The following is a 15,108-nucleotide window of genomic DNA, read 5'->3' on the forward strand; positions in this document are numbered from 1 at the left end:
CAAACAGGCGACACTTGGGGTCACTGGATATGTGCCCCGGCTCACCACATTTGAAACAATTGAAGGGCCCCTTTGGAACAGGTCTACCTGTCGGGCCCCAGTCTGTTTTGGGGGTGGGGGAGGCTGAGAACCTTTCTGCTGGTCCCCTTGGGGATTACTTTGGGGGCCTTTTTGGAACCCTTTCTGTTTTCCCTTGTCCCCCCCACTCTTCTGCTGGGGACCCTGCCCACCCTTGGCGGAGTCTCCCACTGGACCCTTGTGGACCCTGGTGCTGAGCCAGCGGTCCGCCTCCTCAGCAAGCTTCCTCGGGTTGGACAGCTTGCTATCGATCAGGTGCTGGCGTAACTCAGGAAAACAATGATCAGACAAGTGCTCCCATGAAATTAAATCAAAGAGACCTTGAAAATCATCCACCTTGCTACCCTTCACCCAACCATCCAGTGCTCTGCAAAAAAAGTCACATACTCCACATACGTATTCCCAGGCCGCTTAGTACACCCCCTAAACTTCTGTCTATACATTTCAGGGGTAAGCCCGTACCTGTTCATTAAAGCTTCTTTCATGTGGGAATAGGATCTTTGGTTTTCAACAGGCAAATCTAGCAGGGTGTCTCGCCCTTCGCTAAGGAACCTTCCCCACAACCCCGCTCCCCAATCCTTGTCAGGGACCCGGTGGGAGGACATGGCTACCTCGTATGCCCTAAACCACTGTCCTATGTCATCCCCCTTAAAGAACTCTTTAACTACATCTTTGGGGATGTGCCCTCTTGACTCTACCTGCACTGGCGTTGTGCTGCCACCAGAGGGAGGATGATCCAAGTTTCTCTCCTTTAGACTCATCTCCCTCATTTTCAATTCGTAATCCATTTGGTGCTTTCGCAATTCCAGCGCCATTCTTTTGGTTTCAAGCTCCAGTTGGATATTTAATTCTGCCAGCTTCCTTTCATGATCCCTCGTTTCTTTCCTGTCCGCCAGCTCCTCTGGCGACAGGCCTCTACGAAAGCTGTGCACGCTGTCTTGTTTTTCGAGATCCACCAGATCCACAGGTGCATCCTGCTCCTCGGGTGCATCTTGTTCCTCGGGGGCCTTTCTAGACTCTATCCAGGCCTTCAGGGCCTTGTAGAGCTCCGGTTTGTTCTTGCACCCGGCGTGTGGAACCTTGAGTTTCTTGCAGAAAAACTTCAGCTCATTCTTTGTGTAGTTGTCCAGCTTTGCTGCATCCCATTCCACCTCCAACATTTCAGAGGTCGTGGACTCTGCTCCATCCAGGCTCTTCGTGCCCGGCATGGTTTCTGTACTAGGGATCTTCTCCTGGCAAAATTACAACCAAACCTGTGGCCAAGTAACTGGACTGAAATCACTGTGCAATGGTCAGAAGTTAAGGTATAAACACTGCAAATGTAAATTCGAAAATCCTCACCGCTGCGTCCAATGTAGGAAGGGGGAGGCTCTAGTTGACGCAGTGCAACACTAGCGACAAGCAGGGACTCCCTCTTCCTCGTCAGGGCTGAGGGTTACCTTCAAGACAACCTCTGCTTACCCTCTAGGTAGTGTGGCTTAAGCAGTCTTAGGCTAATCTCTGGGGCACATAGGGTTAAACATTTGCACTATTACGCCATCACAGCCAACCCATCACACAATGACACCAAACTGTATTTGTAAAAATATATATCTTTATATAAATTTCAAGCAGGCTTGTAAATACAGTTGTCAAACTTTCAATAGCGGTTCCAGGTTACTTAAGTTCAGGTTGCCACAGTTCTTTCTTAGCAATAAGCAATCTTTTGGGCCTTCTGCCCAGGTTCAACAAGGTTCAGTGTCTTGTAGCGCCTCAATACGCTTTCCGCTGTTTCCGCTCGCTTCAGAGAGGAGATCGGGCCCGGCCGGCCAGAGTTCACGCTTCCCGCGGGGGCTCCGCGGACCAGGAACTGTGCGAGCCTTGGTTTCAGAGGCAGCTCACGTTGGGAGCAGATAGCGCGGTGCGAGCTCGAGTTGCAGGACGCTCGCACCGTGAGGATACAACACAGTACCTTTCGAATTCTTGTGGAGCGGGCGGCTTCCAGGGGAGCTGTCCCACGTCGCGTTGCTTCTCCGGGGTCGCTGGTCGCTGCGGCTCTCAGCCGGGCAGGTCACGGGTCATCCGGGGCGGCAGTGCTCTGTGGCGGCAGGGTCCTTCCTGTGGCGTTCGCTCCGACCCTGGAGGTGGCGGCTGTGTGGTGGCGGCAAGTGGCAGTACGGTCCCCAAGTGCAGGACGTACCCAGCCAAAGTGCCGGTTGCAGCTGTAAGCTCACAGCTGAGCTGTCGGGCCGGATACCGACCAGAGGGGGGTTATCACAGGGCGGCTGTCCGTCTTCGCAGGTGGCTTGACGGCTCGAAGCGCAGTCAATCCGGGAGCTTGGACCGGACGGGTCCTCCTTCACGTTGCTCTCGGGCTCCCGGTGCAGAGGCGGTCACGGTGTTCGGGCCAGCGGCGGCTGGACCTCACGTTGCTCTCGCGGTTGCTTGGGGCCCCGGTCACGGTGCTTGGGGGGATGTCGATGCCTTGGATTACGGGGAGCGTGGCAGGATTGCCCAGCGCTCCCGGACTCCTCAGTCAGCGCTGCAGCGATAAGCAGCACACACAGTCGCTTTCTTCGGGGTGTAGCGCCCACTGGTCCTGGGGCGCTGGTCAGGGGGCAAGTTCAGCAGCAAGCCCTTGGAGATCTTTCAGCAGAGTTTGGCACAAAGTTCAATAAAAGCAGGATCTAATTTACAAGGAGCAGGGCTCCTACTTTTATACTGCATTTCTTTTGTTCTTGCAGGCCAGGGGGGCCTTTGCATAGCCACTTTCAGTCCTTGAGTACTCTGGTGGGTGCAATCCGGCTTCTGCTTTCAGTGTGAGGGGCAGGCACATCAGACGCTCCACAGGAGGTGGAGCCAGCATTGTGTGGACAGGGGCAGCCAGGAGTACCTTGTTGATGGGGCTTCGCCCTGCCTGGGCCAGGTGTCGGCTGAATCATCAGTCGCTCCCCAGGAGGGTGGAGCCAGCATTGTGGTGGCAGAGCACAGCTAGATTCAGAGTCAAGAGCCACTCCTACCTCCCACTAAGGTGTAATCCTCGCATTCACCACCTGTCATCCCCCAGCCCTGTCACTCACACAACCCAGACAGTCAGATACACATACCAGCAGAGGCGGGCTGAAATGGTTAGGCAAGCAAATGCTAACTTTCTAAAAGTAGCATTTGCAAACACAGGATACTAAAATAAACTTTACTAAAAGAAATATTTTATTATTCTGAGTTCAGGCATACTAAACATGACTCTCTACCATGCTCCCTGAGCCTGCTGGGATTATAGCGTGTAATAATTCCAGCAGCCCATTCTGGCCTAAGGGAAGCAGGTAGCCTTACAATAGTGAAATACGAATTTGGTTGTAGGTCACTACTAGGACATGCCACACACATCAGGGCTTGTCCTACCTTACACTTACAATGCACCCTGCCCTCAGGCCTACCATAGGGGTGACTAATATGAAGTTAAGGGAAGGTTTGGAGGCTGGCAAGCGGGTGCACTTGCCCAGCCAGCATGACAGTACGAGACTGCACGCAGGTTCTGCAATGGCAGTTCCTAGACACATCTTACGGCTGCTTCTGTGGGTGGCGCAACCAGCGCTGCAGGCCCACTAGCAGTATTGGCATTCACAAGCCCTGGCACTCCTAGTGCACTTTACAAGGGACTAACAGTAAATCCAATGAACCAATCATGGACATCAATCACATGTACAATTTACAATAGGGAGCACTTGCACTGCGGCACGGGTTAGCCGTGGCGCAGTGCCCTGAGTAGCGGAAAACCAGCAAAACATCGGAGGCACACCAGCAAAAAAAGTGGAAGGGAAACTCACGCCAAGGTGCCAGGTCTAACACATTTTTATCCAGATGCGTTTTTTTTAGAAGTGGTTTTAAAAGTGTTTTTCAACGCGTTTGGATATATCCCTGATTTAAACATGGCGTTACATATTTGGGTGATTACACGTGTTAGTAAATCCATAACAGGGGGAACATTTTTTGATGGACAGGGGTCCAGAGCCGATCCTGTTTTTATGAGTTTGATGATATCCATTATTTGTGACTCTGTAATTTCTTTAAATTGGGTTAGGGAGCAAACAGGGGGTAAGGTACAGGTGGAATATGTGATGATGTTGTCCTTGGATGAGAAAGCTAAGTAAATGTTGTTAACCTTTGTGTAGAAAAAATTAGCCAAAGCGTCGCAAAGAGATTGGGATGGAGAGAGGCCGGATCTGGGGCTTTCCCTACTAATTGCTTTACTACGTCGTAGAGTTGTTTATTGGAATTCTTTGCATTTTCTATTTGTTCACTGAAGAACTTCCTCTTTGCCTCGATAATCATTTTGTTATATTTGGCAAGTGTCTCCTTTATAAGTGATTTACTTTCTGAATCGTAGGATTTGCGCCAATGTCTCTCACGATTCCTACAAATTTGTTTTTGTTTTCTGAGCTCTTCCGTAAACCAGGGGGCAGAAGGCGCTGTCCTGTTTCTAGATATTGTTTTATATGGTACCAGTGCCTTTATGGCATTGCCTAACCAATCCGAATATTGATTCATGGCTATATTCGGGTCTGCGGAGATAGTAGGGCAGGAACTATCCAATAGTGCTCTAAAGTCTGCATTATTTATGTCCTTCCAAGCCTTAAAAGGCTCGTAATTAAGAACAGCCGGTCTGTCTGTAGGAGCATCATTGATTGAGATAGCGCAGAAAATGGCATGATGATCAAACCAAGGGAGCGGGAGGATGTCTTGTATATGGATCCCCTTTAAATTAGAGAAGATGCCATCCAGAGTGTGACCGGCCTCGTGTGTGGAAGAGGTAACCAACTGGGGAAGCCCTAGGGTTTCCATATCAGACAGTAAAGCTTGTGTTTCGTTGTTGTCTAGTTTATCTAAATGGAAATTAAAGTCACCTAAGACCGTAAAGGAATCCTCTATTGCTAGTGATTCGAGCATTATATTCAAATTTGAGAGGAATTCTGCGCGCGCTCCTGGCGGTCTATAAAGGAGTAGTCCTTTGAAATTATGCGAGGGTGTAAATATGATGGCAAAAAGGATAGCTTCACAAGTTGGTGAGAGTATGGGAGACGTCCTCACCGTAAAGGTGTTACGGGCAATTATTGCTAAACCACCACCCTTCTTTCTCTGTCTATCCTGTCGATAGGCCTTATATCCTTGGGGAACTGCGACCACTAAATCTGGGTCTGAGGCACTATCCATCCATGTCTCCGTGACAAATAGTATGTCTATGTTCCTGTCTGTGATGAGGTCTGCTATATCCTGTCTATGCCTACCTAACGAACGGGCATTGATAAGTGCTGTAGATATATTTAGGTTTGTTTTGATACTCGTATTACTGGAATTGACAGTATTCTTGAGGAAAGGTATCGAGGACTTACAATGAGGGCAGCTGATGGTAGTAATTAATGAAATAGACTCCGGATCTTGCTTTAAACAGTTACTAATTGGAACTGGTCGGAGCTGCATGAGTTCGGCTTTGGAATAGGGGATCAGGAGCTGTGTCCGGCCAGGGGTCATGGCCCTGGGCCCGGTCCCGGTGGGGACGGGCTTGCCTTTGGCACGCCGCCGGCGCGCCCGATGCACTGGCGGGATGTAATGGTCTCTATATCCGGTAGAGAGGAGGGTGGGAGGCGGTCAACAGCTGGACCGCAACCCTTTCCTCCTCTCAATATGGCGGCTGCAACCCTTTCTCCCACAGCGTCAGCACCTAATCGTCTGCGCCTGAGAGCAGGGTTCAGGATGTGGCAAGATCAGGAAGTGCGGGTATTTAAAAATACACAAAATATAATTCTGATGCGCAAAATTAAAATGTAAATCACGGTTTTAAAACAGCGTGATAGCAGGCTAGACCCCCGGCTTCCGCCTCAGGGGAGAGACACAAACTAAGTCAGTGCGCAGCGCTCTTTAGCTGGTTAAATATCCTGGGAGGGCGGGAGGCGGCCAACAGCTGGACCGCAACCCTTTCCTCCACTCAATATGGCGGCTGCAACCCTTTCTCCCACAGCGTCAGCACCTAATCGTCTGCACTGGGGAGCAGGGTTCAGGATGTGGCAGGATCAGGAAGTGCGGGTATTTAAAAATACACAAAATATAATTCTGATGCGCAAAATTAAAATGTAAATCACGATTTTAAAACAGCGTGATAGCAGACTAGACCCCCGGCTTCCGTCTCAGGGGAGAGACACAAACTAACTCTAGACTCTTGCCCACTCTGTATTGGCCTTGAGTAAATATTAATTAGGGCGATAGGAAGACACATTGTATATCGTGGGAATTTGTTTGCAGTTGCTCAGCTTTAGCACCCAGGTGCGTGCCCACCCAGATGCTTAACCCCACGGATGGTCTGCCCCTACCCCTCGTTGTGGCTGATATATTAAATGTGGCAAAGCCTCTCCGTTGGATATTTTCCAGGGCCCACGTCTCTTGCATTAAACAAATATCATGTTTTCCTACAAACAGACCCCAATCTGGACATAATAATTTATTCTTGATCCCTGCCAAATTCCATGACAGAATTTTAATGTTACTATTTGCCTCCAGAGCTTTAAAATTCTTATGTGCACTACTACAACTAACTGTCCCGTGAATCATCCATGTGCATCCACCCCATCCCCGAATAGGGGCCCCTTCTCCCTCAGTGCTCTGTCTCGGGCCCCTCCCATAACTGTGCTAATTCCCATACTACTTACACCCTCCTGTGTTACTAGAGACAGGGCACCAACGTGCTTGCTGGTATTACCCCCCTACCGTTACCTCTAGATGCTGCAGAAATGCTCTCTCCCCCAAAGGACCATTGTGAGAAGTTGGGCTGATATATGATGTCTCCAATTCTGGGGGCACCTTGTCCAAACAATCCCTTATGGTGTCTGGTTGTAAGTCAACCTTATAGACAAGCTATCCTAAGGGTAGCATGGACTAAGCAGCCTTAAAGGCTTAACTCAAGAGGTCGTGTTAAGCAAGCTCTTTTACCAATCACAATCCTGTAATATCAAATGTAAGGACACCACACAAGTTATATATTATAAAAATATATGTATTTATTACTAGAATAATCCTCTATACTCTTTATGAGTCTAGAGGCACAAGCGTTTAAACAAAAGCACAGTTAAACATATAAAAGTTGCACAATTATGGATGAGGCCCAGGGGCCACTCAAACCATATACTAAAATAGTGGTATAAGTATCACTAATCGAACAGTGGTCAGGCCTAGGACCTGGGAAATCGCTGGGAGCAGTCAGGACTAGCAATGCTGAAGTCGGGAAAAGCCCGCGGGATTAGGGTGCCTCGCTTAAAGCACACACATGCACAAATGCAAGTCAATGGTGCTTAAAAGTTATTGAGTTACTGTTTTAAGAGTCTTCCGACTGACCTAGAAAGACAAAACTTTAGACGTAGACACTAGGGGTCTATACCAGTAAAGGAGCACCGGCGTTCATGAGTTACCTCACCCACAGGAAGCGGGTGCACAGGGCAAAGTAGTGTCGGCTTTCGTCGTGTAGATCTATGGAGCCTGGAGATGAAGATGCTGCAGGCGGCCAGAAGAGAAGTGTCCGGTGCGATCCAAGGGTGGATCGAAGATGTAGATGACCTGAAAGCAGAGGGGACAGAGTCTGGGTCACTCAGCAGTGACCAGGGTGGAACCAGGAAGGAACCAGGCAATGTCAGGCGCAATCAGGTCGATGTTGTGAAGCTTGTCTCCGCTGCCACGTGGACTCTGGGGCACCGAAAATGTCCAGGAGTGGATCACGAGCTGTCCCTCAAAGGCTCTCGCTGTCGGCGGTGTCGGCTTCCGGATCGGAGGAAACAACCCTTGGCAAGCGCAACCCACGCAGGATTCGAAGATCGATTCTTACTCGGACCAGGAGGGTCAGAGCGGGTGCTCCTTTTCAGGGGAGCGAGGGCAAGTCTGAAGCAACCAGATTCACAAGTTAGATTCAAAGGTTCGTTGGTACTGGGGCCGCTAGCCAACGGGCAAGCGACCAGACCAACGCATTGAGCCAAAAGATGCAGAAGGGCCCCACGCAGCACTCGGTGAGTGTAGAGGGGTGAGCTTCAGTGCAAGAGTGGCTCAGGGCTGGGACTTCTCAAACCCCATTGCACAGCTTCGAGGGAGCCTCAGAAGCTGCACGGTCAGCGCCTCGTGGTCTTTCCAAGATGGCCGGCCCCATGCTTCAGGTCACCACCACGGGTCTTAGATTTGCTGGGACTGTGGATCGGGCTGTTGGAAAGCAGGCACGCTGGGTCTTGTCGATCTCTGTCGCTCGAGTTCCGGCGGGAACTGCAACAAAGCAACGGTGAGGTGCTGGATGGTGCCTGTTTGCACAGGGTGGTCACCCCTTGACCACAAGGGAGATTCTTCAGTCTTCTACGTCGAGTAGGATGTCAAAGGGTCAAGAGTTTTGTTTCATAAGTTTCAGTCAGGATAATCTGAGTGCGTTGGCACTGCTCGCATTCTTATACCAATCTAGGGGGCTGGATTACCTGCTAGGTCCCTCCTAGGGGTGGGACCCAGGAAGGGGGTGGTTACACCCCTTTCCCTTTGTCCAGGGTCGCGCTGGGACTGGGGCTGGTGCTGGTGTGCCCCAGAACCGGTTTGACCGGATTATGCAAGGGGAAGACTTGTGCCCCCCAGGTACTGTCTAGTTTCTTTCAGCCCTCCCTGCCCCAATACACTATCTCCTGTCTGGGGTGGTGTAGCACCTCCCCGCGACAGGACACCCTTTGTCCAGGCCTCCTCTGCCAAGTTTCGGTCAGCAGCAGGAGGTCAGACTCGTGTCGGTGGCAGCAGCATCCATTTTGTGATGCTGAGGCTCTGGTTAGGATTAACCGCGTTTTAGTAAAGTAACATGTCTTCTCCCAAGAGAAGGGTGGGATGCTATCCCCGTCGACAGGACTGTTGAGGGGATAGTATTCCAAATCGTATGACACCTTACACGACATGTTTTGATAAAGCCAAACCAAAGTTAGCACATAACCGCGATGGATTATAATGCACTTAAGAGTATATGGTATGGCATTATCCCGGAACAGCTAAGGGAGTTATTCCCAACAGCTGCAGACAGGCTCAGTTCATGCTCGAGCACCATCTCACGTAAAACCAAGCACTCTGCCTCCAGGATTGATAAGGCCTGCCATAGGAGTGACTTATAGGTTTATATGTGTCCAGATATAGGTTTAGATATAGGTATACTATATCTAAGCAAGGGGTGATTACACCACCTTGCCCCAGCTGAGTGATCAGCCATCTGGGGTAACCATAGTCAGGTGTCCACCTTCCTACACAACCCCCCCAAAGGAAAGGAGATAAGGCTATCCTTGACCAGGTAAGCCTATATTGCCTGAGTGGCCATATAAGGAAGTACCTGCACTAGCATGGTTACCCCCTGTCTCATGGTCCACTAAGCAATCCCTCACCCTTGGGGTATTAGAGGGTCTCCACCATAGGGAATCACTACCTTGGGTGTGTTTTTGCAAAGTAAAACGCTGGTGTTGATATGGAGTACTGAAGTGAGGCTCCACTAATTTAGGTCTCAGCTTCCTCCAATTATCTTCCACCATGTGTGCCTTTCTTTCATCAACTGAGTTGCACTGTGCTCTCAGGGTCAACCTCTGGCTACCTAAAGCTGGAGGCTGGGTCCCTTTTGTTGGCTTACTGGAGGGACAGTTCAGGTTTGGGCCCTTTGGGTCCCTAACTACTTTTAAGGGGGATCCCTCAGGAGTTTTTAAAGTTTTCACCTGGCTAGGGCTGCTAGCTTTGGTGCCCCTAATCTGCTCATGGGGGTGCTTTATTCGACAGGGGGCCCTTTGGGGCTCACTGTCCTTCTTGTCCTCTGCAGCCCTGGGCTGACTAAGGCAAGGTAGAGGGGGGCAGGTTACCTGCTCCAGACTGGGTCCCACCCGAGAAGGGTCCACTGCCATCAGGGGCTCTGTCAGGCTAGGCCTAACAACCTCTGGGACAGTTCCTTCATCAGGGGTAAGATCAGTTCCCTGAGGAGGCCGATCCTGTCCTAATGTCTGGTGGGAGGGAGATTTTTCTTCCTCCTCAATGCTCTCTGTTTGTGTGGAGTGCTCCATCATTTCAGGCTTCACAATACAGGAATCAGTTTGAGTTTGGGCTGTGGCCATCACAGCCCAACCAACCTTTTCAGGAGGAGACTCAGTTTGGGTATGGGCTGTTATCATAACAGCTCTGCTAACTTGTTCAGGAAGGGCTTCTGCTAAAGATGAGGCTGAGCTTTGTACAGTCCTACCAACCTCTTCAGAAAGGACATCTTGGATTGGGGCTGTGGTCAACACAGCCCCACTAACCTTTCCATGGACATTTACTATTCTAGAATGGATTTCTTGTTCAACCTCAGCCCAGGCTGAGATTTCCAAATCATTACCAAGTAGGCAATCTACAGGCAAGTTTGCTGACACTGCCACTCTCTTTGGGCCAGTGACACCTCCCCAGCTAAGATTTACTACTGTCATGGGATGATTGGTTTATATTCCATCAATGTTTGTCACCTGGTATGTGGCACCAGGTAAAAGTTGCCTTGAGGGGACTAGACATTCAGCCACCATGGTGATGCTAGCCCCTGTGTCTCTAAAGGCCTCAACCTTCAGACCATTGATGAGGGGCTCCTGTCTGTACTTGATCAAAGTGTTTGGGCAAGCAGTGAAGTTGGCAAACCCCATGCCATTATCACAAACAGGAGTAGCTAAGTTAGGGGACCTGGTTAGGCCAGAATCCACCTGTGTTCCAAAAGTAAACCCAGCCAAATTCTTGGGGGTGCTCCCACCACCTGGGGGACCACTGCTAACAGTGACATGAGGTGTTGGAGCTTTACTTGGAGGTATATTCTCCTGATTACTATTCTTTGGACAACAGCTGTCTGTTTTCCAATGGCCAACCTGTTTACAGGCATGACAATAAGGCTTTTTCTGAGTAGAGGAAGTGTCTTGGGCCCCACCCCCATCCTTGGAGTTTTGGGGCCCTGGGGACGTCTTCTCTTCAGATTTATCCCCACCCTTATCTTGAGGCTTGGTAGACTCCTTTTTCTGGCCATTTCCCTGATTCTCAGGCCTAATCCTGGTTCTAAACCATTTGTCTGCCCTCTTACCCAATTCTTGTGGAGAGGTCAGATCTGAGTCCACCAGGTACTGGTGTAAAAGCTGGTTCTGACAATTACTTAGGATCTGCTTCCTCATAATCAAATTATATAATCCTGTAAAGTCATGTACTTTGCTGCCATGTAGCCAACCTTCCAGAGCCTTAGTAGCACAATCTACAAAATCAGTCCAGTCCTGTGTCTGTGTCTTCTGGGTATCTCTGAACTTTAACCTGTATTGTTCAGTGGTTAGGCCAAACCCATCTATCAGAGCACTCTTCAGGACAGTGTAATTTTTAGCATCCTCAGGTCTAACTGTGAGGAGCTTATCTCTCCCTTTCTCAGAAAAGGAGTACCATAAAATTGCAGCCCACCGATCTTGGGGAACCTGCTGTACCATGCAGGCTCTCTCCAGAGCAGTCATCCATTTATGGATGTCATCCCCTTCCTTGTAGGGGGACACAATCTTTGTCAGGTTTCTAGTATCATAGGACCTGTCATTCTCTCTAGGAATTATGTTGCTGCCACCAGTGGAATCTAATCCACTCAATTTTGTTCCCTTGCTAAAGCAAGTTTAGCTTGGGCCAAGGCTACCTCTTCCCTCTCTATCTGGAGTTGGACAGCCCTCATTCTGGCCTTATGCTCTCTTCTCTGGGGGGAAGTCATTCCTCTTTGAGATTCTCTTGAGGCACTAGAAATGTGAGAATCCCTGGAGGGAGATCCCAATCTTCTATTGCCTGGAACAATTCTAGTATGTACTCTGGGGAGGTGCTGGCCCTCTCCATTTCCAAGTAGGTCCAAGTTAGTTTGGCTAAGTCTCCCCACTTGTACCTGGATATCCCCTTGGTCCTGATCTGTCTCATTACCATCTGATTCTGGGTCCACCACCACATCTTCTAAGTCTGGGGAGGTGTTCTCATTCTCTGGGGGATTCACTCCATCTCCTGACCCTAAGGGAGCTACACTAGCCTTCTCAAGATCATCCTTCTCCAGGATGGCTATCAGGATGGGAATGGTGGGGTTGTGACCCCTTTTCAGCCCTCTTGAAATGCACAGGGCACTCAAGTCCTTGTGGCTGAGGTTGTCATAGCTTGAAGGTGCCTTGGTAAGGTCAACCATCACAGGTGAAGAGCCTGAAGCTCCCTCGGTGCCAGCCATGACTGCTAGTGAGGTGTAAGTGGTGCACTTACCTACACTAAGTGTTTTCCTCCGGTACCTTGCTAGTGAGTTGTAGGCAGGGTGTGCTAAGCCCTTTGCTCTACAACTACTAAATTCAGTAGAACTTAAATATGCTAAGCTTTGTTTATATGTACCTACGGTACTTGATTTGATCTTTCAATTTGATAAAAGATTGCAATGGTAAAACAACAGCAAGCTCAAATCCGCACCGCTGCACACCAATGTGAGAAGTTGGCCTGATATATGATGTCTCCAATTCTGGGGGCACCTTGTATCAGTCCAAACAATCCCTTATGGTGTCTGGTTGTAAGTCAACCTTATAGACAAGCTAATCTAAGGGTAGCATGGACTAAGCAGCCTTAAAGGCTTAACTCAAGAGGTCGTGTTAAGCAAGCTGTTTTACCAATCACAATCCTGTAATATCAAATGAAAGGACACCACACAAGTTATATATAATAAAAATATATGTATTTATTACTAGAATAATCCTCTATACTCTTTATGAGTCTAGAGGCACAAGCGTTTAAACAAAAGCACAGTTAAACATATAGAAGTTGCACAATTATGGATGAGGCCCAGGGGCCACTCAAACCATACACTAAAATAGTGGTATAAGTATCACTAATCGAACAGTGGTCAGGCCTAGGGCCTGGGGAATCACTGGGAGCAGGCGGGACTAGCAATGCTGAAGTCGGGAAAAGCCCGTGGGATTCGGGTGCCGCGCTTAAAGCACACACATGCACCAATGCAAGTCAATGGTTCGTAAAAGTTACAAAGTTACTGTAAAAGGACACTTCCGACTAACCTAGAAGGACGAAACTTTAGACATATACACTAGAGGTGTATACCAGTACAGGAGCAACGGCGTTCATGAGTTACCTCACCCACAGGAAGCGGGTGCACAGGGCAAAGTAGTGTCGGCTTTCGTCGTGTAGATCTATGGAGCCTGGAGATGAAGATGCTGCAGGCGGCCAGAAGAGAAGTGTCTGGTGCGATCCAAGGGTGGATGGAAGATGTAAATGACCTGAAAGCAGAGGGGACAGAGTCTGGGTCACTCAGCAGTGACCAGGGTGGAACCAGGAAGGAACCAGGCAATGTCGGGCGCAATCAGGTCGATGTCGTGAAGCTTGTCTCCGCTGCCACGTAGACTCCGGGGCACGGAGGATGTCCTGGAGTGGATCACGAGCTGTCCCACGAAGGCTCTCGCTGTCGGCGGTGTCGGCTTCCGGATCGGAGCTAACAACCCTTGGCAAGCGCAACCCACGCAGGATTCGAAGATCGCTTCTCACCCGGACCAGGACGGTCAGAGGGGGTGCCCCTTTTGAGGGGAGCGAGGGAAAGTCTGGAGCAACCAGATTCACAAGTTAGATTCAAAGGATCATCGGTACTGGGGCCGCTAGCCAACGGGCAAGCGACCGGACCAACGCGTTGAACCAAAAGAGGCTGAAGGGCCCCACGCAGCACTCGGTGAGTGTAGAGGGGTGAGCTTCGGTGCAAGAGTGGCTCAGGGCTGGGGCTTCTCAAACCCCAATGCACAGCTTCGAGGAAGCCTCAGAAGCTGCACGGTCAGCGCCTCGTGGTTTTTCCAAGATGGCCGGCCCCATGCTTCAGGTCGCCACCACGTGTCTCAGCTCTGCAGGGACTGTGGATCGGGCTGTTAAAAGGCAGGCACGCTGGGTCTTGTCAATCTCTGTCGCTCGAGTTCCGGCGGGAACTGCAACAAAGCAAACGTCAAGGTGCTGGATGGTGCCTGTTTGCACAGGGCGGTCACTCCTTGACCACAAGGGAGATTCTTCAGTCTTCTACGTCGAATAGGATGTCGAAGGGTCCAGAGTTTCATTTCATAAGTTTCAGTCAGGATAATCTAAGTGCTTTGGCACTGCTCCCATTCTTATACCAATCTAGGGGGCTGGATTACCTGCTAGGTCCCTCCTATGGGTGGGACCCAGGAGGGGGGTGGTTACACCCCTTTCCCTTTGTCCAGGGTCGCACTGAGACTGGGGCTGGTTTTGCCCCAGAACCGGTTTGACCGGATTATGCAAGGGGAAGCCTTGTGCGCCCCAGGCACGGTCTAGTTTCTTTCAGCCCTCCCTGCCCCAATACACTATCTCCTGTCTGGGGTGGTGTAGCACCTCCCCGCGACAGGAAACCCTTTGTCCAGGCCTCCTCTGCCAAGTTTCGGTCAGCAGCAGGAGGTCAGACTTGTGTCGGTGACAGCAGCATCCATTTTGTGATGATGAGGCTCTGGTTAGTATTAACCGCGTTTTAGTAAAGTAACATGTCTTCTGCCTCTAGAAGGGTGGGATGCTATCCCCGTCAACAGGACTGTCGAGGGGATAGTATTCCAAATCGTATGACACCTTACACGACATGTTTTGATAAAGCAAAACCAAAGTTAGCACATAACCGCGATGGATTATAATGCACTTAAGAGTATATGGTATGGCATTATACCGGAACAGCTAAGGAAGTTGTTCACGACAGCTGCAGACAGGCTCAGCTCATGCTCGAGCACCATCTCGCGTAAAACCAAGCACTCTGCCTCCAGGATTGATAAGGCCTGCCATAGGAGTGACTTATAGGTTTATATGTGTCCAGATATAGGTTTAGATATAGGTATACTATATCTAAGCAAGGGGTGATTACACCACCTTGCCCCAGCTGAGTGATCAGCCAGTTGTGTCAATTTAAGAACCAGCCAGGGGTGGCAAAAGCTATGCTCCAGCCCTTGGTAGGCCTTGGATGCACCTATGCCCTTGGCACCT

Source organism: Lissotriton vulgaris, chromosome 9 (assembly GCF_964263255.1).
Source record: "Lissotriton vulgaris chromosome 9, aLisVul1.2, whole genome shotgun sequence".
Lineage (NCBI taxonomy): Eukaryota > Metazoa > Chordata > Amphibia > Caudata > Salamandridae > Lissotriton > Lissotriton vulgaris.